General features: G+C 36.9%; 1 pseudogene across 1 annotated transcript; it reads left to right on the forward strand.

Moving 5' to 3' along the window:
- Positions 1–17651: 17651 nt before the first annotated feature.
- On the forward strand, positions 17652–19703 carry LOC309665277 (synaptosomal-associated protein 23 pseudogene; annotated as a pseudogene). The gene has a single exon. The product of its transcript is annotated as a synaptosomal-associated protein 23 pseudogene (transcript).
- Positions 19704–20327: the final 624 nt, after the last annotated feature.

A 20327-nucleotide genomic window follows, 5' to 3' on the forward strand; every position in this document is an offset into this window, starting at 1 on the left:
GGTCTTGTTTTTGTATCCATTCAGCCAGTCTATGTCTTTTGGTTGGGGCGTTTAATCCATTCACGTTTAAGGTAATTATCGATATGTATGTTCCTATGACCATTTTCTTAATTGTTTTGGGTTTGTTTTTGTAGGTCCTTTTCTTCTCTTGTGTTTCCCACTTAGAGAAGTTCCTTTAGCATTTGTTGTAGAGCTGGTTTGGTGGTGCTGAATTCTCTTAGCTTTTGCTTGTCTGTAAAGCTTTTGATTTCTCCATCAAATCTAAATGAGATCCTTGCCGGGTACAGTAATCTTGGTTGTAGGTTCTTCCCTTTCATCACTTTAAGTATATCATGCCACTCCCTTCTGGCTTGCAGAGTTTCTGCTGAGAAATCAGCTGTTAACCTTATGGGAGTTCCCTTGTATGTTATTTGTCGTTTTTCCCTTGCTGCTTTCAATAATTTTTCTTTGTCTTTAATTTTTGCCACTTTGATTACTATGTGTCTCGGCGTGTTTCTCCTTGGGTTTATTCTGTATGGGACTCTCTGCGCTTCCTGGACTTGGGTGGCTATTTCCTTTCCCATGTTAGGGAAGTTTTCGACTATAATCTCTTCAAATATTTTCTCTGGTCCTTTCTCTCTCTCTTCTCCTTCTGGGACCCCTATAATGCGAATGTTGTTGCGTTTAATGTTGTCCCAGAGGTCTCTTAGGCTGTCTTCATTTCTTTTCATTCTTTTTTCTTTAGTCTGTTCCGCAGCAGTGAATTCCACCATTCTGTCTTCCAGGTCACTTATCCGTTCTTCTGCCTCAGTTATTCTGCTATTGATTCCTTCTAGTGTAGTTTTCATTTCAGTTATTGTATTGGTCATCTCTGTTTGTTTGTTCTTTAATTCTTCTAGGTCTTTGTTAATCATTTCTTGCATCTTCTCAATCTTTGCCTCCATTCTTATTCCGAGGTCCTGGATCATCTTCACTATCATTATTCTGAATTCTTTCTCTGGAAGGTTGCCTATCTCCACTTCATTTAGCTGTTTTTCTGGGGTTTTTTCTTGTTCCTTCATCTGGTACATAGCCCTCTGCCTTTTCATCTTCTCTATCTTTCTGTAACTGTGGTTTTTGGTCCACAGGCTGCAGGATTGTAGTTTTTCTTGCTTCTGTTGTCTGCCCTCTGGTGGTTGAGGCTATCTAAGAGGCTTGATGGGAGGCTCTGGTGGTGGGTAGAGCTGACTGTTGCTGTGGCGGTCTGAGCTCAGTAAAACCTTAATCCACTTGACTGTTGATGGGTGGGGCTGGGTTCCCTCCCTGTTGCTGTGGCAGTCAGAGCTCAGTAAAACCTTAATCCACTTGACTTTTGGTGGGTGGGGCTGGGTTCCCTCCCTGTTGGTTGTTTTGCCTGAGGCAACCCAACAGTGGAGCCTACCCGTGCTCTTTGGTGGGGTTAATGGCAGACTCTGGGAGGGCTCACGCCAAGGAGAACTTCCCAGAACCTCGGCTGCCAGTGTCCTTATCCCCACGGTGAAACAGAGCCACCACTCGCCTCTGCAGGAGACCCCCCAACACCAGCAGGTAGGTCTGGTTCAGTCTCCCCCAGGGTCACTGCTCCTTCCCCTGGGTCCCGATGCACACATTACTTTGTGTGTGCCCTCCAAGAGTGGCGTCTCTGTCTCCCCCAGTCCTGTCAAAGTCCTGCAATCAATTCCCACTAGGCTTCAAAGTCTGATTCTCTAGGAATTCCTCCTCCCGTAGCCGGACCCCCAGGTTGGGAAGCCTGACGTGGGGCTCAGAACCTTCACTCCAGTGGGTGGACTTCTGTGGTATAAGTGTTCGCCAGTCTGTGAGTCACCCACCCAGCATTTATGGGATTTGATTTTACTCTGATTGCGCCCCTCCTACCGTCTCACTGTGGCTTCTCCTCTGCCCTTGGACGTGGGGTATCCTCCTTGGTGAAGTCCAGGGTCTTCCTGTCAATGATTGTCCAGCAGCCAGTTTGGATTCTGGTGCTCTCGCAAGAGGGAGTGAGAGCACGTCCTTCTACTCCGCCATCTTGGTTAATCCTCCGAGAAATCATAATGATCAGATCAGAAATAAATGTAAAAGAAATGAAGGAAACAATAGCAAAGATCAATAAAATTAAAGCTGGTTCTTTGAGAAGGTAAACAAAATTGGTAAAACATTAGCCAGACTCATCAAGAAACAAAATGGAGAAGACTCAAAATCAATAGAATTAGAAATGAAAAAGGAGAAGTAACAAGTGACATTGCAGAAATACAAAGGATCATAAGAGATTACTACAAGCAACTATAGGCCAATAACACGGACAACCTGGAAGAAATGAACAAATTCTTACAAAAACACAACCTTCTGAGACTGAATCAGGAAGAAACAGAAAATATACACAGACCAATCACAAACACTGAGATTGAGACTGTGATTAAAAATCTTCCAACAAACAAAGCCCAGGACCAGATGGCTTCACAGGCGAATTCTATCAAACATTTAGAGAAGAGCTAACACCTATCCTTCTCAAACTCTTCCAAAATATAGCTGAGGGTGGAACACTCCCAAACTCATTCTACGAGGCCACCATCACTCAGATACCACAACAGAAAAGATGCCAAAAAAAAGAAAACTACAGTCCAATATCACTAATGAACATATATGCAAAAATCCTCAACAAAATACTAGCACACAGAATCCAACAGCACATTAAAAGGATCATAAACCATGATCAAGTGGGATTATCCCAGGAATGCAAGGATTCTTCAATATATGCAAATTAATCAGTGTGATACACCACTTTGACAAATTGAAGGAGAAAAACCATATGATCATCTCAATAGATGTAGAAAAAGCTTTCAACGAAATTCAACACCCATTTATGATAAAAACCCTCCAGAAAGTAGGCATAGAGGGAACTCACCTCAACATAATAAAGGCCATATATGACAAACCCACAGCCAACATCGTTCTCAATGGTGAAAAACTGAAACCATTGCCTCTAAGATCAGGAACAAGACAAGGTTGTCCACTCTCACCACTATTATTCAACATAGTTTTGGAAGTTTTAGCCACAGCAATCAGAGAAGAAAAAGAAATAAAAGGAATTCAAATTGGAAAAGAAAAAGTAAAGCTGTCACTGTTTGCAGATGATATGATACTATACATAGAGAATCCTAAAGATGCTACTAGAATACTAGAGCTAATCAATGATTTTGGTAAAGGAGCAGGACAGAAAATTAATGCACAGAAATCTCTTGCATTCCTATACACTAATGATGAAAAATCTGAAAGAGAAATTAAGGAAACACTCCCATTTACCATTGCAATAAAAAGAATAAAATACTTAGGAATAAACCTACCTAAGGAGACAAAACACCTGTATGCAGAAAACTGTAAGACACTGATGAAAGAAATTAAAGATGATACAAACAGATGGAAGGACATACCATGTTCTTGGTTTGGAAGAATGAACATTATGAAAATGAATATACTACCCAAAGCAATCTACAGATTCAATGCAATCCCTATCAAATTACCAATGGCATTTTTCACAGAACTAGAACAAAACATTTCACAATTTGTATGGAAACACAAAAGACCCCTAAGAGAAAAAGCAATCTTGAGAAAGAAAAACGGAGCTGGAGGAATCAGGCTCCCGGACTTCATACTATAGTACAAAGCTACAATAATCAAAACAGTATGGTACTAGCACAAAAACAGAAATATAGATCAATGGAACAGGATAGAAAGCCCAGAGATAAACCCACACACATATGGTCACCTTATTTTTGATAATGGAGGCAAGAATATACAATGGATAAAAGACAGCCTCTTCAATAAGTGGTGCTGGGAGAACTAGACAGCTACATGGAAAAGAATGAAATTAGAACACTCCCTAACACCATACACAAAAATAAACTCAAAATGGATTAAAGACCTAAATGTAAGGCCAGACACTATCAAACTCTTAGAGGAAAACATAGGCAGAACACTCTATGACATAAATCACAGCAAGATCCTTTTTGACCCACTTCCTAGAGAAATGGAAATAAAAACAAAAATAAACAGATGGGACCTAATGAAACTTAAAAGCTTTTGCACAGCAAAGGAAACCATAAACAAGATGAAAAGACAACCCTCAGAATGGGAGAAAATATTTGCAAATGAAGCAACTGACAAAGGATTAATCTCCAAGATTTACAAGCAGCTCAGGCAGCTCAATATCAAAAAAAGCAAACATCCCAATCCAAAAATGGGCAGAAGACCTAAATAGACATTTATCCAAAGAAGATATACAGATTGCCAACAAACACATGAAAGGATGCTCAACATCGCTAATCATTAGAGAAATGCAAATCAAAACTACAATGAGGTATCAACTCATACCAGTCAGAATGGCCATCATCAAATAATCTACAAACAACAAATGCTGGAGAGGGTGTGGAAGAAAGGGAACCCTCTTGCACTGTTGGTGGGAATGTAAATTGATACAGCCACTATGGAGAACAGCACGGAGGTTCCTTGAAAAACTAAAAATAGAACTACCATACGACCCAGCAATCCCACTACTGGGCATATACCCTGAGAAAGCAATAATTCAAAAAGAGTCATGTACCACAATGTTCACTGCAGCTCTATTTACAATAGCCAGGACATGGAAGCAACCTAAGTGTCCACTGACAGATGAATGGATAAAGAAGATGTGGCACATATATACAATGGAATATTACTCAGCCAGAAAAAGAAACGAATTTGAGTTATTTGTAGTGAGGTGGATGGACCTAGAGTCTGTCATACAGAATGAAGTAAGTTAGAAAGAGAAAAACAAATACCATATGCTAACACATATATATGGAATCAAAAAAAAAAAGTTTCTGAAGAACCTATGGGCAGGATAGGATTAAAGATACAGACATAGAGAATGGACTTGAGGACACGGGGAGGTGGAAGGGTAAGCTGGGACGAAGTGAGAGAGTGGCATAGACATATATACACTACCAAATGTAAAATAGATAGCTAGTGGGAAGCAGCCACATAGCACAGGGAGATCAGCTGAGTGCTTTGTGACCTGCTAGAGGGGTGGGAGAGGGAGGGTGGGAGGGAGAGGCAAAAGGGAAGAGGTATGGGGATATATGTATATGTATAGCTCATTCACTTTGTTATAAAGCAGAAACTAACACACCATTGTAAAGCAGTTATACTCCAATAAAGATGTTAAAAAAAGCAAGTGTTGGCAAGGATGTGGAGAAATCAGAAGCCTAGTATATTGTTGGTTGGATTGTGAAATTGTATAGCCACTTTGGTAAACAGTCTGACAGTTTCTTCAAATGTTAAGCATAGAGTTACTCTATGACTTAGCAATTTTACACTTAGGTATACGCCCAAGAGAGATGAAAACATACATCCATACAAAAATTTGTACATGAATGTTTATTGTAGCATTACCCATATAACTAATGTGGAAACATAAATTGATTAATGAATAAATAAAATGTGATATACCCATACAGAGGAATATCATTCTACAATTAAAAGGAATTAAATACTGATATATGCAACAACGTGGGTGGACCTTGAACACATTATGCTGAGTGAAAGAAACTAGACACACAATGCCACCTACCATATGATTCCATTTATATGAAATTTCCAGAATAGGGAAATCTATAGATACAGAAAGTAGATTAGTGTTTGCCAGATGCTAGGCATGCTAGGGGTGGGGCATGGAGAATGACTGCTCATGGATACGGGTATTTTTTGGGGGGGTGATGAAAATATTCTAAAATGAGGCAGTAGTTATGATTGCACAGCTCTGATGCTACACTAAAAAAAAATTGAGTTTGTACTTTAAATGGAGGAATTTTATGGTATGTGAATTATATCTTAAAAAACCTGTTAAAAATTAATTCCTAGAAAATGAAATAAAATCAGGCATAGCAGTATTCACATTGATCCTGATTTTTTTCTAGATAAAGAGGCAGCATGATTTTGCATACAGCTGTTCCAAAAGTCCTCTAATATCTGTTTGTTGTTTATCATTTCCATGAAAGAGGAAAATCTTAAAATACTGAGTGTTATGAAATTTGAAACAAGAGAAGTCAGCTTAAAAGCTCCTCTGGGGCTTCCCTGGTGGCGCAGTGGTTGAGAGTCTGCCTGCCAATGCAGGGGACACAGGTTCGAGCCCTGGTCTGGGAAGATCCCACATGCCACGGAGCAACTAGGCCCGTGAGCCACAATTACTGAGCCTGTGCGTCTGGAGCCTGTGCTCCGCAACAAGAGAGGCCGCGATAGTGAGAAGCCCGCGCACCGCGATGAAGAGTGGCCCCCGCTCGCCGCAACTAGAGAAAGCCCTCACACAGAAACGAAGACCCAACACAACCAACAATAAATAAATAAAGTTAATTATAAAAAAAAAAAGCTCCTCTGATTATGATGTTCAAATTAGAGATAACATTACAAAAATCATAGAATTTTAAAACTTAAATTTATTCTAAAGAGGATTTTATCATAAAATGCTATGCCCCTGAAGATATCTTAATTAGTTACGCACATACAAAGACACACACTTCTAAATGCATTTTGACTATGCAAGCACCAGGGTAACCCCAGTCACCATTCTGACTCCTAACAGGTATAGAAATTGGCTTTTTCTATGTTTGTGAAAATTCACCTTGGCTGTCAAATAACTATCAATTGCTGATTTTACCTGCCTGAAACTTGAAATTATTTGAGTTTGCAAACTGAGTCTGCTCTAATTCCTTTATTAGTCAGATAAAGAAGATTAGCCGGTGTGTTTAAGAGACTAACCTAAGATGATATAGCTAAAATCAAAACTCCAGTCTCTGGATTTCATTTTCCTTTGTCTTTGCCCTAAATTTTGTCATCAAAATTTGTAATTTAAGAGCTATAATGTGTTGCTAATAATACTGTTTTGGAGTTTGCTGCCTCTTACAATTTTTTGAAATAGTTGTTCAACAGTGACGGTGATCCACACATCAGTGCCACCTTTTCATTGATGCCTGACATTGTTGAAGCAACAGCTATCATCTTGCCACTCAGGAAAAACAGTCATCACATCCACACAATTCTCTCACCAGAAAATGCTTTTCCTAAGAGGTGTGAGAATCTTATTTCCCACCTCCCATATTCTTTCATGTATTCTATCTTATTCTTAGGAATGTTTTGTAAAAAAAACACCTCTCTGAAATAAAAATCTACTTCTCTGTTTCAACCTGTCACATTATTTAGCACATTCTATACTGAAAAAGTGGACTGAACAACCATGCTAACAGTTTATTATATGACTGTAGAGATTGAAGGCTGTACACTATGGAAAATGTCTCCCACCATGAAGGGACAATGAGATACCCAGGTCTGTTAAGCTCTGTTGGATCCCCACAGTTCCCTCATTAAACAACCAGTCTCCATGTGGACATGCTATCCTTCTGCTGGCATGAGTTTTGTCTCCCTCCTTGACACATGTGTCCTACAACAAATGCTCACTGAAATAGCAAGACTGACTTCACTCCTTATAAGTTAAAGAGCCCACCCGACTCAGGGTTAAATGTATAGTATACCACGTAACTTATCAATGGGACCTGAGTTAAATACTGAATTTGGAGTTTGAATATAAAGATAATTTGAGTGCAAAATTGAATAGAAGTTGATCTAAATAAAAAATTAATGAACTAGTTTTGGTTCACAATTTTTCTTACTGGAAAGAAGACAAATGATAATTTATCAAATATTTACATGCCAAGTGACTTACAAATTATGTTCTATTTAATCTTCACATGAAATGTATGAGCTAAGTATTATTCAGTCTGTACTACAAATGAAGAAATAGAGGCTCAAGAGGTTTTAATAATTGCTTAAGATCATATAACTAGTGAGATATATAATTACTTTATAAAATAAGTTTGACCAATTTTGTCATTTTTAATACCAGAATATACATCGAGATTTCCTCAAACCTAGAGAAGTATACAGAAGTTTTGGAATTGAGGCCATTTCACAGTAACTTATTGACATTAGAAGAAATTACTTAAATCATTTGAGAGTTTAAAAGATTGTTAAAGGAAAAGGAAATTGGAGAAGTGTGCTGTTGTTGTTTCTTCTGAAATAAAGTGGCTTTCCTGTACTCAGAGCTAGGGTTCAAAAGTAAGTGAACTGTCTGTCTGTTTGCTTCTCAGAGAAGGATGAAAGCCTTCCAAAATTCAAGGCAAAAGATTAGAAAACCTGATATTATAAAATATCTTGATTCCGTAGCTTTGCTCCTGTCATCTTCATGCAATTCATATTTTGACCCCACTACTTTCATATTTATCAAAATAATACAAAACTTTAATCAAAATCATATCAAAATTGACATTTTATTTCATTTAAAATATTCAATTAATATTGTCTGCCTTAAATGTATTTCCACTGTAGATAAAATCTAATTTCTGCATTTTAAAAATTGCATTAAAAGTAATTTCACTGGTTCCAATTCCTTCGTGAATTACTATTATAGAAAAAAATTTAATTTAATGACCAAAGTTTACTAAGTCTATCTTATCTCAATGTGCATTTTGTTTTGTCTGTAGTTGTTAACTAAGTGCAATTATTTAAGATTAGCTTGGTGCTTTGTGTCCACCTAGAGGGGTGGGATAGGGAGGGTGGGAGGGAGACATAAGAGGGAGGAGATATGGGGATATATGTATACATATAGCTGATTCACTTTGTTATACAGCAGAAACTAACACACCACTGTAAAGCAATTATACTCCAATAAAGACGTTAAAAAAATTAAAAATAAAAAAATTTAATTTAATTTAATTTAAAAACATTTTAAACATTTAAACATTGTCAGAATTTTTAATTATTTATCAACATTTTACCAAATTAAAATCTTACCATGTAAATTTTACCTGTCATCAATATTATTTTGTGCTGATTATTTCTACCAAGTGTAATTTTTTGTATTATACTATTGCTGTTTTTAAGGTTTCTAAGCTAAATGATTCTTCAATCATATTTTTACTTATAACTAATTTAACACTGTCAGTATGGGTTTGTGGATTACTTTAATCATAATACTTACTAGGAAATAGATAAAAGTTTTAGATGTAATTATCATCACGTTTCATGATAGGTATTTCAGACTTTTTAAAAAGAGTTATCATTTGGCTTAATAAAATAAAAAAAAAATTCTCCTGAATTCATTTCAAGAAATGCCATACTTTGGGCATTTTCTATCGAACAGTTCAGTAATCCTGTTCTATTCAATCTGTTCTTAAAGCTATCCATTTTGTTCTTAATTTTAGATATCACATTTTTCAATTTTAAGTTACGGGTTTTACTTCTATAGAATGTCTAAATTCTTTGATAAAATCATCCATTCAATCATTTTTGTGTCTTTTTCTCTATTCTTTTAGCATATTAATCATAATTACTTAGAGGTCCTGTCTGCTAAGGTTACCTTTTGGATCATCCATTGAACTTTTCTACTATCTGTTCTTTTTTCTTGTGGGTTTAGCCACACCATGTTACCTTGTTGCATGTCTTGTAATTTTTAATCGCATGTCACAGATTTTGGATAAAAGAACATTTGAGGATCTAGATGGTACCTTCTATTACATATCCATTTCTTCTATTAGACAGAAACCATAAGTGTCTGGTTGCTTCCATCCAATTAGTAAATTTCAGTTTGGGTAAGATTTCGTTTACCTCTCCCTCATCCTTCTTTCTAAGGCTGGGCCCTCAATAGCTTTCAATTGACAGATTGTTAGATTCTCCAAACAACATAGCCCTAAAGTAGATATTCTAGAATTTAAAAGTACATTATTTAAAATAAAACACAAAAGATGGGTTTAAGAGAGACTCATTTTTGCCCTTTAAAGATTTGTAGCTTAGTCTATCAGCCAACAGCTTCAAAATTTGAAAACTGGACTTCGGTTTTAGATTGGTGATGTAAGGAGTTAGAAAGAGGATTGCCCCCATCCTTAAAACAAGAAAAAAGCTGTAAAACTGGAAGCTAACTAATTTTCATGAGACTATAAGAGAACTGAAGACACAGCTGATCGACGAGAATCTGTAGGGAGAACAGCACCAGAACATTTGCTTACCTGAGACACAAGTTGCCAAATAACATATAAATAGGTAGAAATGTTAAACAAGACATTTTAAACAAATTGTCGAAGCATGGGCTATATTGAGAGTGTGAAGCCGCTGATATGAGGGTGGGATTTTGCCGTCTTGCAGTCTTTTCCCTCTGGAAACCCCGCCAGACAACCACAGGGAAGATGGGGAGAATGCTGAGAAAGGTACTGGCTGGCAGAGGGAACAGCAGCCACTGCCAAAACCCCACCCAGACCCCTCCCTCCTTATTAATCCTAAAGAACAAAGATCTTAATTTAAAGGAGGAAGATCAGTTAAACGTGCAGTCTGGGGAGCTGGGGAAGAACAATGGAGGCCACCACTGAAAATCTACCCAGATCCACCTCCCCTATCTTTCCAAATGAATAAAACCTCAATCTTCAGAGGGAAGAGTGGCCAAACCATAGGGGAGGGGGCTGATGGAAATCCACGGAACCTGGAGGAGGGACAAGAACACGAGTGAGGTCCATCTCCCAAGACCCAGATTCAGAGTGACTGCTTAAAACTGAGGTTTAATTAAATAATCAGAGAATTCAACGATCATCCAACCTCCATCCCAAGCACCACACTAACCAGCCTGGAATAAAAATATCAACGGAACACAACATCACTGGTTTTAGGGAAGTGCAAATTAAAATCAGAATGAGATACCACAGTTAGAATTAGTAAAATTAAAACAATAAAATGATGACACTAAATACTGGTGAGTATGCAGAACAGGAATTCTCATTCACTGCTGATGTGAATCCAAAATGGCAGAGCCACTTTGGAAGACAGCTTCTTGTAAAGTTAAACATATGCTTATGTTACAACCCAGTAATCTCACTCCTATGCTTTACTCAAGTTAATTGAAAAATTATATTCACACAAAAATGGCCTGTACATGACTGCTTACAGTTGCCAAAAATTGGGAACAATCAAGATATCCTTGAAGAGATGAGAAACTAAACAAACTGTGGTCCACCTGTACAATGGAATACCGCTCATAAATAAGAAACAATGAGTTGTTGATTCACATAATAACATGGATGAATCTGAAAGGCATTTTGCTAAGTGTCAGAATCTCTCCCAACTACTCTGTCCCTCGGAAGATGCCTTCTGACAAAAGCACAAAATATGTCCAAGTGAAACAGAGCTGTGTTCCTCAGTGTCAATTCACCACTCTCTAGAACTTTCTTCCCAGTCTGTTTTATTTTCTGGGTCTGTTCACCTTCACTAGGATGGAGGGCACAGGGAAATGTTTTTTTCCTAAAGATTATGAAACTAGTGGAGATTTTACTCTGCCTTTTATAAGTTTTTATAATATGCCTTTTCACCTCTCATGTAGAAATCAGTAAATGTTTTCTAGGAAAATTGTTCATATGTTTGAGGTCCCCAGAGTCTCCAATTATTTTATTGCAGCTCCATGTGACCGCTAAAATCTTTGTTAGTTTTTGTTTTCTCCAGCAGCAGCCCAGCCCTTTGCTCGGCCAAACCCTGATAACAGGGGAAACACTGCCTATCGTCGGCTCGCCTCTGGAAGTTTTTGCCTTCTGAAATTTTAGTTCATTCAGTACTGTTGCTTCTGTATATCTCTGATGCTTTTAAATACATATTCTTTTTTTATAATTTATTCTACTTTTACTAGTTTTTGTTACTGGGGCCATTGGTCTGCCGTGACCAACTGCATTCCACTCTGAGCCAGGAAGAGACATTTCTTCCCTAATTGTTTTCAAGTAGGGCTAAGTTTTACATCAAAACATGGAGCCTCTCTTTTGATAACAATATTGTTTCCATATTTTCCCAATGATTTGCAGTTACTAATTCTTTAAAAAACACACTAAAGAAATTCTCAATCTCTTCAAATACTTCTGAGGTTATTCTTATTTTTGATTGTTCATTATTTAGATGTGGAGACTTTAAGTGGATTAGCTTCTCTTCTGCACTGTTTCCTGGACTTCTCACATTTCTCTCAAACTGCAGCACTTCCGTCCTGGGCACAGGGAAGAGGAGAGGTATGAGAGTGTCATAACTGATTCCTCCTGGATATGGTTTCACAAGCCACAGTCATACCATGCTCTTTGGCATCTTTACAGCCTGAGATTCTAGTTTCATAAGTAAATTATTACTATGTTTCTTATGACTTGTGAACAAAGAAAGTATGGCTGCATTCACTTTCTTAGAAATATATGGAAATCTTTTAATGTAAAAATGACTCCCAAATTTATTGACTGTTCCAGTTGTATTATTTTATTGATGTAAGCAGGTTCAATGCATGGTGAATAATCGCTTGGAAAAATTCAACATTTAGTATAATACATTTAATTAAAAAATAAAGTAATACGTGAAAGTTAGATTGCACAAAATACACATTGAAATGTAAAGAAAGTAATTTTGAAAAGAAATTAATATTTTTTCAAAAGAAAATAATTTTGAAAAGTTGATTATTCAGATGGCACTCTAGTACCTCAGAATAATCAAGTTATTCATTTATACAATGAATATTTATTGAATGCTTTATTTAGTACCTCAGTTGGCACTGTACTATTCAGAAATCCCAATTAATGAAAAATACTGGTCGATGGAAAAAGTGATTAGCAGTTATTTATTAATGTATTTTGAAAATAGCATAGAAAATTTTCTAAATTAGCTAAATAATTGGAAATCAGATTATCAAAGTGAGAAAAAACAGGATATTAAAAGTATAATATGAGCTACTCACAACTCCAATTATCTAATTGAAGTACTAGAGAAAATAATATAAGCTGAAATAGTTTATTTTATGTATCACATATATTGATTAGTAAAGCATTGCTAGTTTAAAAGCAAATATCATAAATAACAAGAATTGGGATCAATAATAACAATATCTTGTTGTCTACTCTATACCAACATATTTTTAAGCTATGAAGCGTAAAAAAAGTATGTCTTTATATTTACTGTAAGAAAGAACATAAAATCTTTAGTAAATGGGAAGATAAAACCATTTGTGTGTTCATTATTTAACACTGCAGCATGTGGGAGTCCTGCCTGGAAGATGCTCAAATAGTTCCCTGGTTAGAAGAAATCTAGCAAGCAGTAGGGCATTAATGAACTGGAGTCTTGTTTCAGCAATAACGATTTGAAATAGTGAAGCAGTCTGTGTCTCCCCAAGGTGCAATCAATACAGAGTAATTTCCTTACACTTTTATATTCTTCATATAACACCAGCATCACCTCACTTTCAGTTATTCCTGACTCAATAAATAACGCCCGTGGTCTTAGATACCTGTGTGTTACTAGGTGACAATAAATCCCCATCACCAGCAGCAATTTAATTCAGCCTATTCCAACAGATGAATAAAACATATCTGAATCAGGATACAAGTATTGACTCAGGAAAGTCTATCAAATGGGATCTAGAATCAGAAAATGGGGTTCAATTTCTAGCTTTGCAGTTCACTAATGATGATATCTTGGACAATGTAGAGTCTGGGAATACTAACAGTGAAATGCCGCAAACATCAGAACATATACCTAATTCAGCCATGGGTGGGAACTTATTCACATGGGTTATTATATGCTAAAAGTTCGGGAAATTTGAAATAACATAGAGTTTCCTTGCCTATTTATTTTAAAAGCTAACATTTTCTAACTACACTAATTATATTTCTAACCATACTAATTATATACTAAATGTAACTATTAAATTGTAATAATTTTTTTAAAGTTTTATTTTATATTGGAGTATAGTTGATTTACAATGTTGTGTTAGTTTCAGGTGTACAACAAGTGATTCAGTTATACATATACATATATCTATTCTTTTTCAGATTCTTTTCCCATATAGGTTATTACAGAGTACTGAGTAGAGTTCCCTGTGCTATACAGTAGGTCCTTGTTGATTATCTATTTTATATGTAGTAATGTGTGTATGTTAATCCCAACCTCCTAATTTTTCCCTCCTAAATTATAATTTTTAAACTATTAAACTAACTTTGTCTAATTATAAAAGTAATTCATGCTTATTATAAAATATTTGGAAAATACAAAATGTATTTAAACGGAAACATGTCCTTTGAAAACCCTGCTCCCATAAATGAGGTTAATGTTTTAGTACACTTACTTCTAAAGTGCTTCAAATTCATTTCTTTACCATTTTAGTATAGCATTCTGCATCAGGTATATTCATAATCAATACCACCAAAGTCTCAAGCGTGACAGTGATTTGGTTTTGTGCAGGTGGGCCTCTGTGTGCGCTGGAGGAACCAGGGGGTCTCAGGGGACCATCTATCCCACTCCTCCTTTGCCTGAACACCTGGGTTAAGGACAGGCTCTTGGGGCTCAGTGAGGACACTGCGTACTGAGCACCCTGGGGGCAGTGAAGAAAGTGGGAGCACCACATGCTTGCCCTTTTTGTTCCCAAACTCCGTGTCTCCCTTGGGTGGGCACTTCCTGCCACTGATGGGAAATTACTGATCCCTCTACCTAAGTTGCCTATTGAAGAGAAAACTATCAAGTTGGGTCACAGCACATTATTTAACCAAGGGAGTTTGGGGCTGCTCAATAAATGGTGAGTCAGCAAACGTAGCCTTCAAATTCTTCCTTCATAAAATTTAAGACTGTGTCTCGTGGTGGTTCTGACATGTGCCCAGCCTAGTTGTATTCCCTACCTCTCTCCTCACCCCTGCCTCTGCTCCTGTCACTTAAGAGGGCTTCCCTCCACCCCCACCCCTGCACTGATGCAGTTCCCTACCCCAAGGTTGATTCCCTCCTCCTGGAAGGCCCCCTCCCAATGATCAACCTACATCCAAGGACGTACTATGCAAGGAGCCTCATTCATGTTCATTCAACTGGTTCTCTATTTAGTGAGTCAAAATTTATCAATTCTAAGAACTAAAGCATTCTTGTGGTCATCACTCATTGACCAGTGTAGGGCTGACGCTCTTGATTTGTAAAGGCAGACTCACTTTATATTTTTGCATGTGGTGTTCAGTCTCCTTACCTCAGTACTCAAGTCAGAGCAATAACAGAAATGAGAGACATTGGCTTTACAAAGGTTTAAAGCGATCTGAGTAATGTTTGCAGAGTACTTTACAAATTTGAATTCTTTATAATGACTTTTCCAAAGTAGAGTAAATTAATACACAATACATGATTTCTATTGTCCTTTATACATCAATAATTCACCAGTCTACTTTATCAAGAAGAACAACTTCACATTTTAGGTTTATCGGAAAGTTTGGACCATTTTAAAGAAGTTAAATATGGAGAATTTCCCTTTGTTCTGTAAATGTTAAGCCAATAACTGTAACCTCAAATTCCTACTTCAGAAAATTTCAAGTTAAATTTGAATGAGGTTTATTTTATTATTTGTATATAAAAGAATATTATATTTGTTTCCTTTTCAAAAAGAGTTTTTTATCTTGGAAGAAAACATGGAAATAGATCTTTATGACTGGGTCAAGCAATGACTTCTTAGATGGGACACCACAAAAAAGTGAAAAGAGAAAAAAGATAAATTAGATTTCATCAAAATTAAAAAGTCTTTGTGCTTCTATCTATCAAATAATTAGTACTATCAAAAAAATAATGAGACAAACTGCAGAAGAGGAGAAAATGTTTACAAAGCATATATCTGATAGCAGACATATTCTGAATGCATAAAGATCTTATACTACTGAGTAATAAGATAAATAACTCATGTTAAAAATGGACTAAGTATTTGTAGACATTTCTCTGAAGAAAATATAAAAATGGCAACAAGCACACAGGAATGTTCAAAATCATCAGTTGTTAGGGAACTGAAGATTCAAACCATAATGAGATACCACTTTTCACCCATCAGGATGGCTAAAATAAAAAAGACAAAAGCAGATGTTGGTGAGGATGTGAAGAAATTGGAATCCTCATATATTGCTGATGAGAATATGAAACGATGCATCTGCTTTAGAAAAGAGTTTGGCAGTTCCTCAAAATGTTAAACACAGAATTACTATATGATCCAGCAATTACACTCATAAATACACACCCAAGAAAGGTTAGAACATATGTCCATAGAAAAAACTTGCATATGAATGTTCATATCAGCATTATTCATCAGAGCCAAAAAAATGGCAACGACCAAATGTCCATCAACTGACAAAGGGACATATAAATATGGTATATCCACTGAAATAATCAGCAAAATAAGGAAGTACTGATATATTCTACAACATGGATGAACCTTTGAAAATATTATTCTAAGTAAAAGAGTCCAGTCAGAAAAGAACACAGATGATTCCATTTATATTAAATTTCCAGAAAAGGCAAATGTCTAAAGACAGAAAGTGTATTCATAATTACTAATTAGCATAAGTAGGGACAGAGCTGGGCAGGGAATAGCAGATATAGAGTAGCTGGATGGTGAGTATAGGTTTCTTTGGGAGAGTGATGAAAATGTTTTAAAACTAGTTAATCATGACGTTGGCACTCTCTGTTACTGTACTTGAAAAACATTGAATAAATGAGTGAATTTTATGGTATGTGAATTATATGTCAGTAAAGCTGTTAAAAAGGCCGCCCCCCCCACACACAGTGGACATTGTGGTTTTGATCCTGCCTCTCCCACTAGCAGCTAATATTTAAAATAGATGCTATCTTTCCATTTGTCACTTCAGCAGATCAAGTCTCAAGAAGTTTGTGGTCCACAGGAACAATTTATTATATATTTACTACACAGCCCCAACCCTGACAGCAATAACTTTTCTTTTGGATTTATGGTTAAATCCACACAAATTTAAGAAGATAAAATAAAATGAATGAAGGGAGATCAATAGTTTTACAATCATCAACAGATCTGCAGTATAATTATATCCTAGACATATACTCCCTTAATGCACTTCTGGTAAGAAGCTATGGATTAATAGTCTACATTAACTTAGGCTGAGTTGCAGAAGAAAATCTGCATTTATACTTGTGTCACTTTTGCCTGTGCTAAAGAATTCTATTCTAGACAGACTTGCACTATAAAAAGATACATTTGTAATCAACAACAATTGAGAAGATACATGGAAGAAATCACTTCATTTTCATAAAAGAACAATAGCAAAAAAATCAAAAGTATGACGAATGTTTAAAGCAATGTACAAAACCTGCATGAAGAAAACTTGTATTTGATAGAACATAAGTCTTTTTTGTTCTATTTACTTTATTTTTAGTCATGATACTTAATGTTTTGAAATTTCAAGTGTTTTTTTTATAGCTTTAAAGAAGGATATACAAACAACACACAGATATACAGTTCTCAGGGTACCTTTAAATTAAACATTTTTCCTTGATGGGCTGTGTCCATTGCAGTGGGCTCATTGAATTTAGATGAGAAGTGTACCAGAGGAGACAGTATGACTTAAAGGGCATGCATTATATAATAGATATGCTACAAAGTGTATTTCTTTTCATCCCTCAACAGCTCTAAAAAGAAGATATGGGGATGTCCATTATGAAAGCAAGAGAACTGGTTCCAAAATTTGACTCAAGTTTCCTTACCTAGCCCTTACCCCTTAGGCAATTAATTCAGGTCTGGCTATTCCAAAGTTCATACACATCCACTTTCCACTGCCCATTGGTGCACTACTCTAATAAACAGTCCAATAAATAGGAAAGGGGAGTGGAGAGCTTTGCTTTTCATTATAGGCTGTTTAGATTCTAAAGAAGGTTTTCTGTTTTGTGGGATACTTACTATTTTATCTCTCAGATTTGAATTATAAATGCAGATACCTTATCTTCATTATGAAATTATAGACAGCTTGAGAGCAGAATATGATTCTACTTTATATCTTTTAGAATATCTAGAACTGAGATAATAAATGAACAGACTAGACATAAAAAGGAGAAGGATTTCAAGAAATATGGGTGGGAGTCCGGCCTGCAGGTGTCCAAGCTGCTGCGGCCAGAAGGGAGTGGCCAGAACTGCTTGAATATCTACATTTCAGTTTCTGCACCTATCAAGAGTTTTAATTCATCATGGATAATCTGTCAGCAGAAGAAATTCAGCTGAGGGCTAACCAGGTTACTGATGAGTCTCCGGAAAGTACGAGGAGAATCCTGGGTTTAGACATTGAGTCTCAGGATGCAGGAATCAAGACTATCACTATGCTGGATGAACAAGGGGAACAACTAAAACACACAGAAGAAGGCATGGACCAAATAAACAAAGACATGAGAGAAGCAGAGAAGACTTTAACAGAACTAAACTAGTGCTGTGGCCTTTGTATATGCCCATGTAATTGTATAACAAATGATGCCAGGGAAGATGAAATGGAAGAGAACCTGAATCAAGTGGGAAGTATCCTAGGAAATCTAAAAAACATGGCCCTGGACGTGGGCAATGAGATTGAGGCTCAAAATCGACAAATAGAACGGATCACAGAAAAGGCTAACACCAACAAAGATCGTATTGACAATGCCAATGCCAGAGCAAAGAAACTCATTGACAGCTAAAGCTACTGCTGTACTTCTTTTTAAAAATTTTTATTTATTTATTTATGGCTGTGTTGGGTCTTAGTTTCTGCACGAGGGCTTCCCCTAGTTGTGGCAAGCGGGGGCCACTCTTCATCGCGGTGCGCAGGCCTCTCACCATCGAGGCCTCTCTTGTTGCGGAGCACAGGCTCCAGACGCGCAGGCTCAGTAGTTGTGGCTCACGGGCCCGGTTGCTCCGCGGCACGCGGGATCCTCCCAGACCAGGGCTCGAACCCGTGTCCCCCTGTACTGGCAGGCAGATTCTCAACCACTGCGCTACCAGGGAAGCCCTGTACTTCTTTATCATTTATTCATTTCCCTAGCTCCTCCTTCAAAGTCATTACCTTTCCAGAGTTTGAAATTTTGTTTCCACACTCTTCTAATTGGGAGATGATGTGGAAGAAGATCTAGGAGTAACAGCCCCCTTATTCTTTTATTTTATCTTTTTCCCTTGAGGGTAGACTGCTGCTTAGTTTTCCTTCTAGTATTTTCTTTCTCAGTCCATACTCTTAGGTTGGTTTTCATACATCATATATAGTGTTATTTTTCATTCTCTCCATTTACTTAGCAGGTTCTTCTGCTTTCAAAATTTGGAAGCATTGCCAAAGACAGCCATGTAAAAGGAAGCTGGGGGCACTGGGGGCAGGCACAAGGAGGAGAGGCAAGAGATAAGAGGTTGTTACCTCAGTAAAACCTGCAGACCCTAAAGCCAGAAGTTGCATAACCATAGTGAAGATCTAGTTGGCTTTAATTTCTATTTAAGTTGCAGTTATTGCCAATTTAGGCCAATGCTTGGTTTTGGAGTCTATATACACAACATTTTTGTTATACATCACAATTGTGCAACCTCTGCTTCAACAAAGAATAGAATGAGTTTTCTTAAAGTGAGCTTAATTTCTGAACTCTTCATGATTCATTTATGTACATAAATTCTACGATCCCATTTCATTTTGCACCATATAGGAATACATGGTATAAATGAATGGCTTTTTATTTTCATATTATTAGTACTATCATTTGGACTTCCCTGGTGGCACAGTGGTTAAGAATCCACCTGCCAATGCAGAGGACACAGGTTTTAGCCCTGGTCCCGGAAGATCCCACATGCCATGGAGCAACTAAGCCCGTGAGCCACAACTACTGGGCCTGCACTCTAGAGCCCGCAAGCCACAGCTACTGAGCCCATGCACCACAACTACTGAAACCCACACGCCTAGAGCCCGTGCTCTGCAACAAGAGAAGCCACCGCAATGAGAAGCCGGCGCAGCGCAATGAAGAGTAGCCTCCGCTGGCCACAACTAGAGAAAGCCCACACGTAGCAATGAAGACCCAATGCAGCCAAAATAAATTAATTAATTAAAAAAAATAGTATCATGGTCCCATTACAGACCTATTAACCTCATAAATGTGTCATTAGTCTTTGAAGAAAAAATATGTAAATATGTATATATAATATGAGAATTTCTCTCTACAGCAGGGCTTAAAATTTTTTGAAAAGTTTGACAAAGTATATCACATGAATTCAGATTTACCTCAATGTCAAGAATTATGTTTAGATAGGAAAAAAGAAACTTGTTTTGATCTCAGGTAGAAAATAGTTAGATTACTGAGTTTTATGTAGCTTTAAACTTTTTTTAAAACTAGAATGTATTCTGTTTAACTAAAAATGATTTAGAAAATTATGTCTTTGTTTACTTATTGATGACTGCACTATCATTCTCTTAGCCTTTTGTATTCAACTTCCAGAATCACAT

The sequence above is a fragment of the Balaenoptera physalus genome (genome assembly GCF_965194825.1).
Source record: "Balaenoptera physalus genome assembly, contig: SUPER_7_unloc_3, whole genome shotgun sequence".
NCBI lineage: Eukaryota > Metazoa > Chordata > Mammalia > Artiodactyla > Balaenopteridae > Balaenoptera > Balaenoptera physalus.